The sequence below is a fragment of the Tiliqua scincoides genome, chromosome 4 (genome assembly GCF_035046505.1).
Source record: "Tiliqua scincoides isolate rTilSci1 chromosome 4, rTilSci1.hap2, whole genome shotgun sequence".
Lineage (NCBI taxonomy): Eukaryota > Metazoa > Chordata > Lepidosauria > Squamata > Scincidae > Tiliqua > Tiliqua scincoides.
The window spans coordinates 192,602,752-192,614,756 of NC_089824.1; the positions used below are offsets into that span (position 1 = coordinate 192,602,752).

Below are 12,005 nucleotides of genomic sequence, written 5' to 3' on the forward strand. Positions count from 1 at the left end.
GCGTTCCCATGTAATGTGTGCTGTCCTATTGCACTGCATTCATTGCAGGATCCTAGCCGAATGAATGAATGATTTCTAATCAACACATTAAGCACAAGTGTCCTCTACTGAGGACATGGCCTGCCCTTTGTTCCTTTGTCATCACTCTTCAGTCAAAAGCATTAGCCCAACAGAATGTTCTAAAATGATGTTGTGGAACCAGCCAAATGTGAATTAAGTCCTTAATTATCAAAGGGACAAAGAGAAGCCCTTCTCTGGCCTGTCAGACTGATGAGCTTCCTCTCCACCTTAACGTTTTATCAACAGTGACCCAGTGGGTCTGTCTGCATTTTCTTTATTGCCATTCAGACTACTAGGGGATTGAGTGCTGGGATTTTGTATGGGTCTCCCTGGATCGACACAAGCTATTTTGCTAGCATAAGTCCAAGGAGAGGCATGCTGGGCCAGAAAAATGAGGTTAACGTCCTTGCATGAACTGCTACCACTGGGATCTGCTCCTGAACTGTCTCCCACCCTCCTCCTAACCTGCCCTGAACTGCCCATGACCCACCTCTGCCAGAAACTTGCTTGCTCCAATATGGGCCAGTTCCCTCTCTGGCAGGCATACAGAGTCTTTGTCTGTTTGCTCCAGCAGCTCCGAAGCGCATGGCAGAGGTGAAAACATGCAGTGCCTCTGCAGCACTTAACAGTGGCAGAAAATGATATCCACTGTTGTAATTGCCCAATAGGATTGAGCTATGAGTGTCGTACATGTGTATATGAACCAGTCTGGGAAGGCAGAAAGAGGAGAGATTTCCAGTTCTCTGTTTTTCAACAGTGCCTTGGAATAACAGGTGAGCAAGAGTTGCCCTGTGAGCAAGGAGCTCAGAACTGTATTTACAACTCTGTTCTGTTTTTATGTGTGATACTGGGCAAGACGGGTGAACATGAGTGACACACCCCATCTTCATTACGGGGCAAAAGGATGTGGAAGAACATGAATTTCCTCATCAGGACTATGCACCCAAGAGGTGTTTTTTTTTTTTTCCTTACTCTCTCAGACATGAGACTGAGGACGACAGTCTTTCACATGTTTCCTTCTGTGTGTGTCATTCAGCCCTTGTCTGCGTCCGCCTGCCAACCGAAGTGTGATGAGTTGCCTCACAGGTCAGGTTCTCTTCTGTCACGTGGAAATCTTCCAGGTCCCTTTCTTAAGTGTGTCCATAAAGGGGTTTCATGGCTAAGACATGGCTTTTCCAGAAGACCTTTGGAGGAGTTTGACAGTTGGTTGTAGCCTTTTCTGCTTCTGTGATGGAGTAATGCCCCCTTTTCCTGTTGATTGCCTTGATTAATTGATGTGGTTCTCTTGCTTGTTGATGTTTTTGAGTATTTTTCATTGTCAAGTTTGTTAGCCATTGTAAGCTAGTAACCTCATAAAGATGGGGTGATTCACATGTTCAACTGTGGGTCATCAAGTGATGACTGACCAAGTGATAACACTTCATGTAGAAGCCATCCTTTACTGTGGACAGTGCACACTTCTCTGAGTCAGTCTTCTAGTGACAAAGCAGCATGCTTGATTGCTTTTTAATCAGAGACAGTCTCACCTGTGATTTTCACAAAATTGCAGACAGGTTGGCTGATTGGATTAGGAGAGAGAAAATACGCAAGTCCTCTCCTAATGGAACCTTTTATATAGCTCAGAAAGGGGGGAGGAAATCACATGATTACTTTAAAAGTCGCATCACATCTATTCCTGCAAATTCATCCCATCACAAGTCAACTGGTATCATTACTTGTATCTGTTTGACACAGAGCAAGGCAGTCTGTGGCAGGCAGTAGTTGACAAAATGTACATGATCTACAATGGTTTCTGTCTCCTGTTTCTTCCAGGTAAAGCCAGGCCAATAAAGGAATAAATACTACACTTGTTTAAACTCGATCTAAGCATCTAGTGGGCAAAGAGGAACGACAGACCCATACACCAAACACCATTCCTGGTGAGTATTTGGACACATTTCAGTTTCATGCTGTCTTGAAATATTTGCATTTCCGCTGACATTGTGTTTATGGACAAGTGGGAGGCTTATGAGATTGGCCTCCAGGTGAAGGCTCTGGATTGATGAGAGGGGGAGGGTGTTTGTTTTGTGTGCCGTATTCTAATTTATGCAACAAGTTTTGAACTTTGCACAGGGACTCAGGAGAAGGGTTCTTGTTGGAGGTCTGTTTTATAGGCGTCACAAAGATACAGACATTACAATTATTATTGTGTATGCCAAACCGAGGGGAGACACTCCTCTCAATATTACATTTTGAAGGTTAAATGAAGGAATTTGTAGGCTCCCTGTTTGGGTTGTTTTTGAATGGAAAAACTGACAATGATTTTAAGTCAGCTCTAGTTTTTGGCATAATGATTACCACCCTGCGGATGCCCTTTCAGGTACCTCTGGTGTTTGTGAGCTCAATCACAGTGTCTAATCACAAATTAATCCAGACTCTAATCACTTGTCCTGGTCATTTATCACTTGTAGCAGTTCCTGTCCTCTTTGGATTAGTATTATGTTTAACAGCCTCTTAAGCTGTGGACTGTCTGTAACCTCCTTAGCACCCATGGACAGTGGGAGAAAAAATGAACAACATTCTGAAAAAAAAGCATTTCAGGAGCAGGCTAACTGGGACAGCAAATGAATAATGTACATATCATACACCACCTTCCATCAAATGCTACCTGCGATTCCAATGCAGAAATGAATGGTTATCGTTCATCTAATGGAGTATGTCAATTAGCATGAAGACTTCTCTATGTGATAAAACCCAGAAAAGATGAAGCATGTGGACTTTTGGATATATTTTCCTTCCATGGATCTGTGAGGACTTTAGTCACAGGAAGACAGCTTCTCCCATAATTAATAATAACAGATGAAAGATGATTTAGAGGGACCACAAAAGTAGAATTCACTCTCTGTTGCCTCAACTAAGCCACAAGAACATGTTTAGAAAGAGACACAGTAAGTCATGCTGTATAAGACTAATCCTACTGACCTCCAAATTGAACATGGCTATTTATAAATACCTACGCTTTACCTTTGACTTCCAGCAAAAGGAAGTAAACATTCACTTGTACTCAGGATGGCCCCTGGGTTAAATCCAGGCTTCAGGTCAGATGTCACTTTCCAGCTCCACATAATTAAAGATACTTGTGCCTTCTCCAATCCCTTCCCGGTTACTACTCTCAGTTGCGTGGGTGATGGTTTGGATGAGCCACCTCTATACATGCACTGCTGAACCTACTTCCTTCTTGCTGTATGTTCCAGTATTCCTTATTCCTTTTATTTTGACATTTTAAGAAAGGTAGTTTTCTAGCTGTGCTTCTAGGTGTATCAAGAGAAACAGAACTATGTGGAGAGACTCAGGTTCTGGAGGGAACAGCAGTTGAAAAAGGAAACAGGACATATTGGAGCAGGAAAGCTCAGGGCTCATGTAAGGATGAACTCTGACTGAAGCTATTGATGATGTTTTTGTTTTCCAATTCATTTAATGTCAATTAATAGGATGGTCAATCCTATTTGAGTGGCCTACGGCAGCAAATCTCACAATCCCCTGCTGTAAGTCCCGGACCAGCATTGTAAAAGCTATGCTGCTGCCGTACGGTTTGGAGCCACTAGTGCACCCTGTCAGAGGGTCTATGTGTGTGTGCCACTGGTTCACCTAGCCTGTGCTGGAGCATGGAAGTTGGCGGCAGGGACAGTGTGGGGGAGGATTGAGGAAGGGAGTGGAGAATCCCAGTGGCAGTGGTATGCGCCTTGATCCTATTCCCCTTTTCCCAGCCCAACTTGCCTCCTGAGGCACCTCGGACTTATGCCAGCTAAATAGCTGGTGGAGGTCCAAGGAGATCACTGACGGTTAGGCAACTCTAACGGAGGTAAGCAAAAAAGATTTTTACTTTTCTCTTCCAGGCCATCTGGACATCCCCAACCCCCACCACCATTGTGTGCTGTGTGCTTTGTTGGCCACGCTGCATGCTATGGGCTGATATGGGGGATAGAATTGGGCTGTAAGGCTGCAACCTGGGTCAGTAGTAATTGGTATTGAACTCAATAGGTCTTGTCAAATTTTCCCCCATTAGCATAGAGCTCATAGTGTACTTCCCATAAGTGTTGACTGTACCATGGTGGGAATGAAAGCATATATCCCAACACTGCATCTTCACTCATCCTTGGGCTTTTCTAGTTCTTACATACTCACTAAGGTATATCACAGGGTATATTAGGTCTGGTTCTAGCTAATAGCAGGGTCGGCATCAGCACATGGCATCCTTGGGCAAATGGCAGGGCCTGAGCACGCCAGGTGGACCCACTGGCACTGATGTCTGCACTGTCATTGTGCCCTTTACATTTTCTTCCCGTCTTCCTGCTGGCACTGGGTGTCAGCACTTTTGGTGCTGCCACTTTAATTTCCCCCACAATGCTTCATAGCGTGAGTGATGGAGTGATGCTATATTGGGGCATTAGGGGAGAATTAAGATGGTGCCAGGTACTGAGAACTCCCACCACTCATTGCCAGGTGGGCCCACCAAGGCCAATCCATGGCACTGTGAAGAACACTGTTGATGTTGCGCCTACTTCCACTACCCAGTAAGCCAATCAGGACCCATCCACATGGAGAGCACCAATGTGGGAGGATACTCACAAGAAACACTTTGGCTAGGAGCCTCTCATATTTGGAGCCAGCCATAGTTAATGTTCAGACCATGTTAAATTCTGAGTAAGTAGCTGGAATCCTGCACATCATTGCTCACACAAAGGAAACTGTATGTAGGAGCCAGAAATCCTAGGTTTTCTTTAGCTTGCCACACAAGGAACTGGTGCATAAAATATATTCACACCGTTTTGAGAAAATACTCATTTAGAAAACAATGGCAGGTCTCTTTAGAGAACTGTGCATAGTGAAATGTGGCAGCAGAATGTTTGTAGGTAAAAACCCTGCCTCCCCCCTTTTGACACTAAATAAATGTTGAGACACAAGCAGCATCTTTTCCAGGTGGTCTCAGGCCAAGGATGGCCTGCAGTTGCCCAAGCTGAAAAGAATTAGCTAACAAAAGGCTGCATTATTCTTTGACAACTGGGTAAATGATGCTCTCAGCCTCTTTGTTTATTTGGCAGAGGATGCTCTAGAAGCCGGTTTCTGCTTGACCGCTTAAAAACAGACAATGGATTTCGATTTGCAGAAGGAGAAGGTGGAAAATAATGTAAACATTTAGAAACATGGTGATGATATGACTTCTTGGTGGAGTGGATGTGTTTTGTGTTTTCAACCATAAAAGAAGTCATAAAAGAAACACTGGAGCTTCAAGAGGATAATGCAAGACCCTCCCCTCTCCCTTCATTGTTCAAGTTTGATTGGTTGTGCAGGCCACAAGAGGTATCAACGTAATAAAACAGTGCTTGGCCCCAGGAAAACAAGCTGGAAAATAAAATACTCCTTTGCATATGCCTAGAACAGTGTTTCTCAAACAGTGGGTCAGGACCCACTAGGTGGGTCATGAGCCAATTTCAGTTGGGTCCCCATTCATTTCAGCATTTTATTTTTAATATTTTAGACTTGATGCTACCATGGGATGTGACTGCATTTGGGGAAATGTTACAGATCTGTACTTTGAAGAGGCTACTATGTTTATGCTTTTAACAATGATAGTCAATGTGGCTTACTCCTGGGTAAATGTGGGTAGGATTGCAGCCCAGGATTGTTAAAAAATTTTCCTGCTTGATGATATCACTTCTGGTCATGACATCACTTTCAGTGGGTTCTGACAAATTCTCATTCTAAAAAGTGGGTCCCAGTGCTAAAAGTGTGAGAACCACTGGCCTAGAAATTTTTAATTTGAGGTGTACGTAAAGTTAGAATGACATACTCAAAAATACATTTGTTTTTAGCCTGGAATTTAAGCAATTAGATTATTGTAAATTACAGACAGGAAAGCTTCTGAAGTCAATCTGGATTTGTCCATGGATTATGGAGTTTTGAACTCCCTGACTTTGATTCCGAAGTGGAACTGAAGTGGAACCAATTAAGCATTCTCTGTTCCGTTTTGAACCAATTAGGCATTCTCCACATTTTTTTTAAATTTTCTGGCTTGTATATGGGGCAGTGTGCACGTGCAATTTGCCACAGCTTTCCATTAGTTCAGTCCATGTGTTTCTTCCCCACCTTCATCCCGTGTTACCAGTGTGCATGGATAATGCATGCATGCATGCATGCAAAAAAAACCCAACCTTGATTTGATGTGATCATTGTTGGAGAGGCAAGGACCTGTGAGCAAACCTAGGTCACTATAAACTAAATTATTGTAAAGATGGCATCTTTCACAGTGCTTTACTTGCAGGCCAGATTTAGCCCCTTGAAAGCGTGACTTCAGATGGTATATGAATATCCAGAGTCCTAATTCACCCACGCAGCCTTCAGTGTTGAGTGGCGATTTTTCAATGCTACTGTATGGCGATCATTGCATGTGGCAGGCTGTGTGAAGAGACTGTTTTGCATGGTTTGGGTGATCTTCACAGTGCCAATATAAGCCCTCATTTTCCCACTGTTTCCAAATTACCCGAAGCATGGGAGGAAGGCACATGCGGCCAACCGGGTGGAACAGCTCCTAGCAAGATTGGTTTGAATCCTCTGTCACGTCACAGAGTGTGGGAATTGATGGCACTGCTTCGGGGATGCTTAATCATTTAACAGCTTCAGCCCACTTTGGCAGGCATCCTGTCTGCCTCACTGGGAATAACCATGGATTTAAAAAAAAAACAAAAAAACCCAAAAAACCACTCTATTTTCAGAAGCAAAAGATAATAGCCCGAGGAGCAGTTTGCTCATCATCAGTTAGCAAGGAAAACCAAAAAGAAAATAACAATAAAAAACCCCTTTCAAATCTCATGGTATGCTGCTTTCACCTGACTCATCAGCAGACACATGATAGGAAGTGACTGATAGTAACTCTACTGATGTATCAAGTGTGACATGTGGGCCAGGAAATACAAAAAAAGAAACTGGGCTTTGTAATGAGAATGAGAAAGGCAGACAGACAGAATGGACAGATGATTTTGGCAGCAAACATTTCAGCATGACATTTTGCTTCCTGACAGACTAGCGTCTCTTCTTTAATGGCAGGCATTGCTCTTTTTAGCCAGCTTTCCCCATTTGTATCCTTGTTTTTAATTTGTCTATTTTTTGCAGCATCGAGACAGTGAGACATAACACACGTGCACACAGCACAGAAAGCATGTGACATCCTAAGCAATGTGAAAGTTTTGCCTTTACCATTTTTGCACCGGATACATTGCAGAACCTGCAGCATGTTTGGTTTTGCAGTCTATGGCTTGTTCTGAGTCTATGAGAAGCAGTGTTGTATAGTGGCTAGCTAGACTAGACTAGAACAGAATAGATTAGGCTAGACTTAGAGTAGAATGTTAAGAAGGAGGGAGACTTGCATTCAGGTATTAGTCATGAAGTTCTCTGGGTGAAGGGGCCTGTGGTATCATTAGGCCAGCTAGGCAATCACTTAGGGTGCAGACCTCAGAGGGACACAGTACTGATCTTTGAGGGGCAGTTTTTTGCAGATTGTTTTTTTTTAACCTATGTAAAAAATGCAACTGACAACTTCTATTTTTTTATTTTAAGATAAATACCACAACAGTGCTACAGAATAAAATTAATTATAGTCTTATTTAAAAACATTTTTTAAGAGTGCATATAGTTAGTTTTGCTTAGGGTACAAATAGCCTGGCATTGGCCCTGCTGGGTAACCTCAGACAGGTCAGCTTCACTTCGCATATTCCATTTCAGAGGGTTGTTATGAAGGTAAAATTGGGCAATCTCCTCCCTCCTGATCAAAGATTTTTGAAGAAATATGACGTACGGGTGTTCCCCCATATCTGCAGGTCCCATATCCAAGGTTTTACTTGATTCACAAATACCCCTATTGCACAAATGACTTATCTGATTGCATCCCTCCTGTTGTTTTCTCCTGTGTCTGATTGTTTCTGTGCTGTCTGCAGGTTCTAACAGGAAGGAGGAAGCACTAACAGGAAGCAGGTTGGAGGGCTGAAAACAACATGACACTGAGGCTGCAATCCTAACCACCCTTTCCCGAGAATAAGCCCCATTGAGCAAAATAGGACTTACTTCTGAGTAGACCTGGTTAGGATTGTGCCCTAAGTCATTTGCACGATGGGGGGATTTGTGAACCGCTTCTTCTAGGGGTCACTGCTATCTGTAGTTTCCGGTATACGCAATGGCATCTGGAACCTATCCCCTGCGGATATGGGAGGGAGCCTGTATAGAGATTTGGGATTATTTTCAAATCATTGATCCTTCTTCAAGACTATGGTTAGGACTGCCTCTGGTAAAAAGCCATCTCCTAGCTTAACAACCTCAAAGGTTTGGTGAAAGGATAAAAAACGAGTAAACCCCCCCCCCCCCAGCTCTTTTGTGGAAGGGCAGAGTAGAAATACTGGGGATCTCCAAAGTCCAGGTGAGTCATCCTCTGCACTGTAAGGCACTGACTGCATATTATCCAGGGGTGATGAAGCAAAATTGAAGATGCCTTTTGATCTGTTATGTCTAACTGTTCTTTCTGCTATCACTGTTACTGCATCTCTGCACACAGAGTGTTCACAAACTCAAGAAATTCTGCCCAATTTAATTTTGTCATGTGGGAGATAGTCTAATTACTTGATCACCTGTTTCCGCCTTGGTGTCAAAATCTTTTTGCATTTCAGATTCTACCCTCTGGGGTATGTATCTTCTTGCAAGCATCTGTTTCCCATACTCTTCTGTGAACACTGAGACAGATGATTAATTTAAAAGGGATTCTGCTATGGTTGATGGACTTTAAATATGTCCAGTCTTGTTTTTTTCTTTCCCCTTTAGGGTATATTTGCAAAGACTGCAGTTTTGGCAAGGGCAATTATCCTCTTGAAAATGTGCTTAAGTGATTTTTTATTTTTTTTAAAAAGGCAAAAATAGGTCCTGCAGTCAATTTTGTATTGCTAACAAACTGCAATGGTACATTCAGTTTTGCATGCCCAAGTTACTCATACATGTTCACATACAAAAGTGTGTACAGTATTAAAACCCCAGTGGCTGCTTCTTTTAGAAAAAAGTAGCTTTGGGAGGAAGTGATTTCAAATGGAGAAATAGCAGCGAGGCCTGTAAGCATTTGCTTGCCTAAAACTTTTTCAGTAACTAACCCCCACCTGGGGTTACAGACACATGGCTGTTGAAGACATGTATCCGATACATCAGAAGAGAGAAAATGACTGGGAAAGAGGGCTTGCAGTAGGAAAAGCACCCCTCAGTGCTGCTTTTCTCTCTCAAAGAAGCCATCAGCATTTATATGCATGTGTATAACATGGACTTGTTTCACCCTTGGCTTCGCGGAAATCACAGCCGACAGCCGCCCATAAGTCGATCCCACAGATAAGTCGAGGGCAGGTTTTGAGCCAACAATCATGGAATTTTCTATGACCCTCGGATAAGTCGGGGGTTAAACTTAGGGGGGTTTCTGACTATAGTTTGATTTTAATTGAGGCCAGATCCTGAAAAATAACCCACCACTAATTGTTACCTAAGAACTGTAGTCTCTAATTTATTAAAAACATAGTAAAAGATCATAAGATACATTTTTATTCTTTTTAAATTCTGGTCTTCATCACCTTTTTGTAAGCACTATCAGAGTAAGTGCACGGTAAACAACATACCAGTAAAACAGTGGTTCCCAACCTGGTATTCATGTACTCCCAGGGACACTCAACAGGACCTTTAGGGGTACTTGAAAAAGAATGGAATAATGGTAGAAAAAGGCAGGTCATGTTCCAGAATGCCTTGCAAGACAGGAATGACAGGAATGTGCGATTGAAAACTAGCACAGTAAAAAAGCTGAAACATAATATGGAAAGTGATCAATCACTCAGAATTTCTCAGCACACTTCTGGTGCAAAACAGTGCAAAGGCAGAGTCTTCCGTTCTTCAAACAGATAAAAAGAAAAAACACTGTGATGAATACATGAAGTCTGGGCTTTCATATAGAGGAGATGAGAGCTTGTATTATTAATTATAAACATTTTGCTAATTGTTGTTGGCATCCTTCAGTCTCGGAAGACTATGGTGTCATGCTCTGAATGGTGGTTCTGGAACAGAGTGTCCTCTCCAGTGCGCGAAGCCTGGGTAAAGTAGGTATGGAGGATAGGCTGTTACCCATGCAGCAAATCTCCCCTCTCCACGTCGCTGGAATGGTCCAATGGAAAGGCAGAGGCCAATACGGTTGGTTCCAGTGACGTCGCAGGACTCCGGCTCCTGATTTTGCCTCGAGGTTGACTCCTGAAGCCTTTTCCATAACTGGATGTAGCCACAAGGCAGTGGAGGTTTGGGATCAGAGTTTTCCTTCTCTCAGATGAGCTGCCTTCCCAGGCTGACGAGTCCCATCTACCCATATTTTGCTAATATGAAGGGTACAATTTATGGAAATGGGCTGCCAAGGGATATGCAAGTGAAAAAGGTTGGGAACCACTGCAGGAGAACTATGAATCAAATCCACCTTTAAGGTATCTAATGTGTTAAGCCAGAAGCTCTTCGTACAACATACAACCCATAACACATAACTGGGAGTGTGCAATTCAGTTCACAGCAGAGAAATGCAGCTGCATATATGTGCAACCCTTTTTACTCAGAAGTAGACCCACTGCTTTCCATGGATGTTATTCTTAAGTAAGGGTGCATTGAATTGTAGTCTGCTTCAGATGGAAAGGAGGTTTCCTATCCTGGTGTTTCAAAAAACAGACCTGCTTTGCAAGCATTTGCCAAGCAGAACCAGGCTGCAGCAGAAGGAAGGAGAATAAAAGGTTAACAAATTGCTTCTGTGCCTGCCTGCTGGTTGAGAAACTTGGGGCCTGTCTCCCTTGAGAATGGAAACTTTTCTTGAAAGGCTCTGCCCTCTGATTGACCTGGAGATCAGGCAAAGTGAGAATTGGAGCTTGATTACTTTGCAAAAATTTCATGTACTATAGGTGAGTATCTACGGTAGATTCATTAATACACTAACTGTTTGAACAGATATGATTTGCAGCATATGCCCTCATGATTCATGTTCACACTTCTCAGTACCAGAAGCAATGCAGGGAGCCAAGCCCAGGCATGTCTGAGATCTACAAAACACTTGAAAGGCCCAACCAGCCAGGCACCTTCTGCCAAGATGGTTTCCAGTGAAATGTTCTATATCCAGATGCCTGGTCCTTGCAAAAGAGGGCACTCCAGGTTTCCAGCTGGCTGTGAGCTACTATGATTGTTGTAACCAGTTGCAACCGTGCAAATAGTACAGATGAAAGATGTGTGGCTGCTGGGCTGCAGTCAGGTAGGAGCTGCGGTCTGCGAATTCAAGGCTGTCAGAGGAGGTTACACATGCAGTCCAAATTAAGCACATGCACCAACTCAAGGAATGGAAATTTTTCACGCAGGCTGCAAATGGTTGGTAGGCACCAGCAGATTCCGATAAATCTGATTGGCAGAATGTGTGTCTTCTTCCCTTCCCTTTTAGTGCACTGGGACCTGGATTGCTGTCCCTTTTCAGGGCTCTTTCTACCAGTCGCCCATGTTGTGGGGCTGGATACTTGATATTAGACTATATTGGCAGTTTTTACCCTGGGAGTTGCTTAAAGGATTCCTGTGATAATTAGGACTCCCCTCAATTTGTCCTACCTACTTCATCTCTACTTAAAGTCACCATTCTCTTTATATGAATGAGCACTCTCTCTCTCTCTCTCTCTCTCTCTCTCTCTCACCCCAATGATTTCTGTTCTAAATAATTTCCCTACCACCACCATTGTTTGGATTGTGGGTCTGCGCATCTTCAGATGGGTCTGCACATCATCAGATGGACTGCTTGTGTAGGTGCATCTTCCTGAGTTCTTCTACAGCTCCTTCTACCCTCTGCCTCTGAAGTAAGGAATCTAGAACCTGGGTTATGACATCAACCG

At 43.2% G+C, this 12,005-nt stretch overlaps 1 protein-coding gene across 5 annotated transcripts in view; it reads left to right on the plus strand.

Annotated features, from left to right (window-relative positions):
• The window catches only part of RALY (RALY heterogeneous nuclear ribonucleoprotein), a 251,326-nt gene that overhangs the window by 78,702 nt on the left and 160,619 nt on the right, over positions 1-12,005 (plus strand). For 4 of the 5 annotated variants that reach the window (XM_066625728.1, XM_066625729.1, XM_066625727.1 and 1 more), the window contains one exon: positions 1,873-1,979. The gene's annotated coding sequence lies outside the window, so the exon portion shown is untranslated. Of the gene's footprint in view, positions 1-1,872; positions 1,980-11,882; positions 11,970-12,005 lie in introns of all 5 variants that reach the window. The other variant, XM_066625730.1, reaches the window with a different exon arrangement.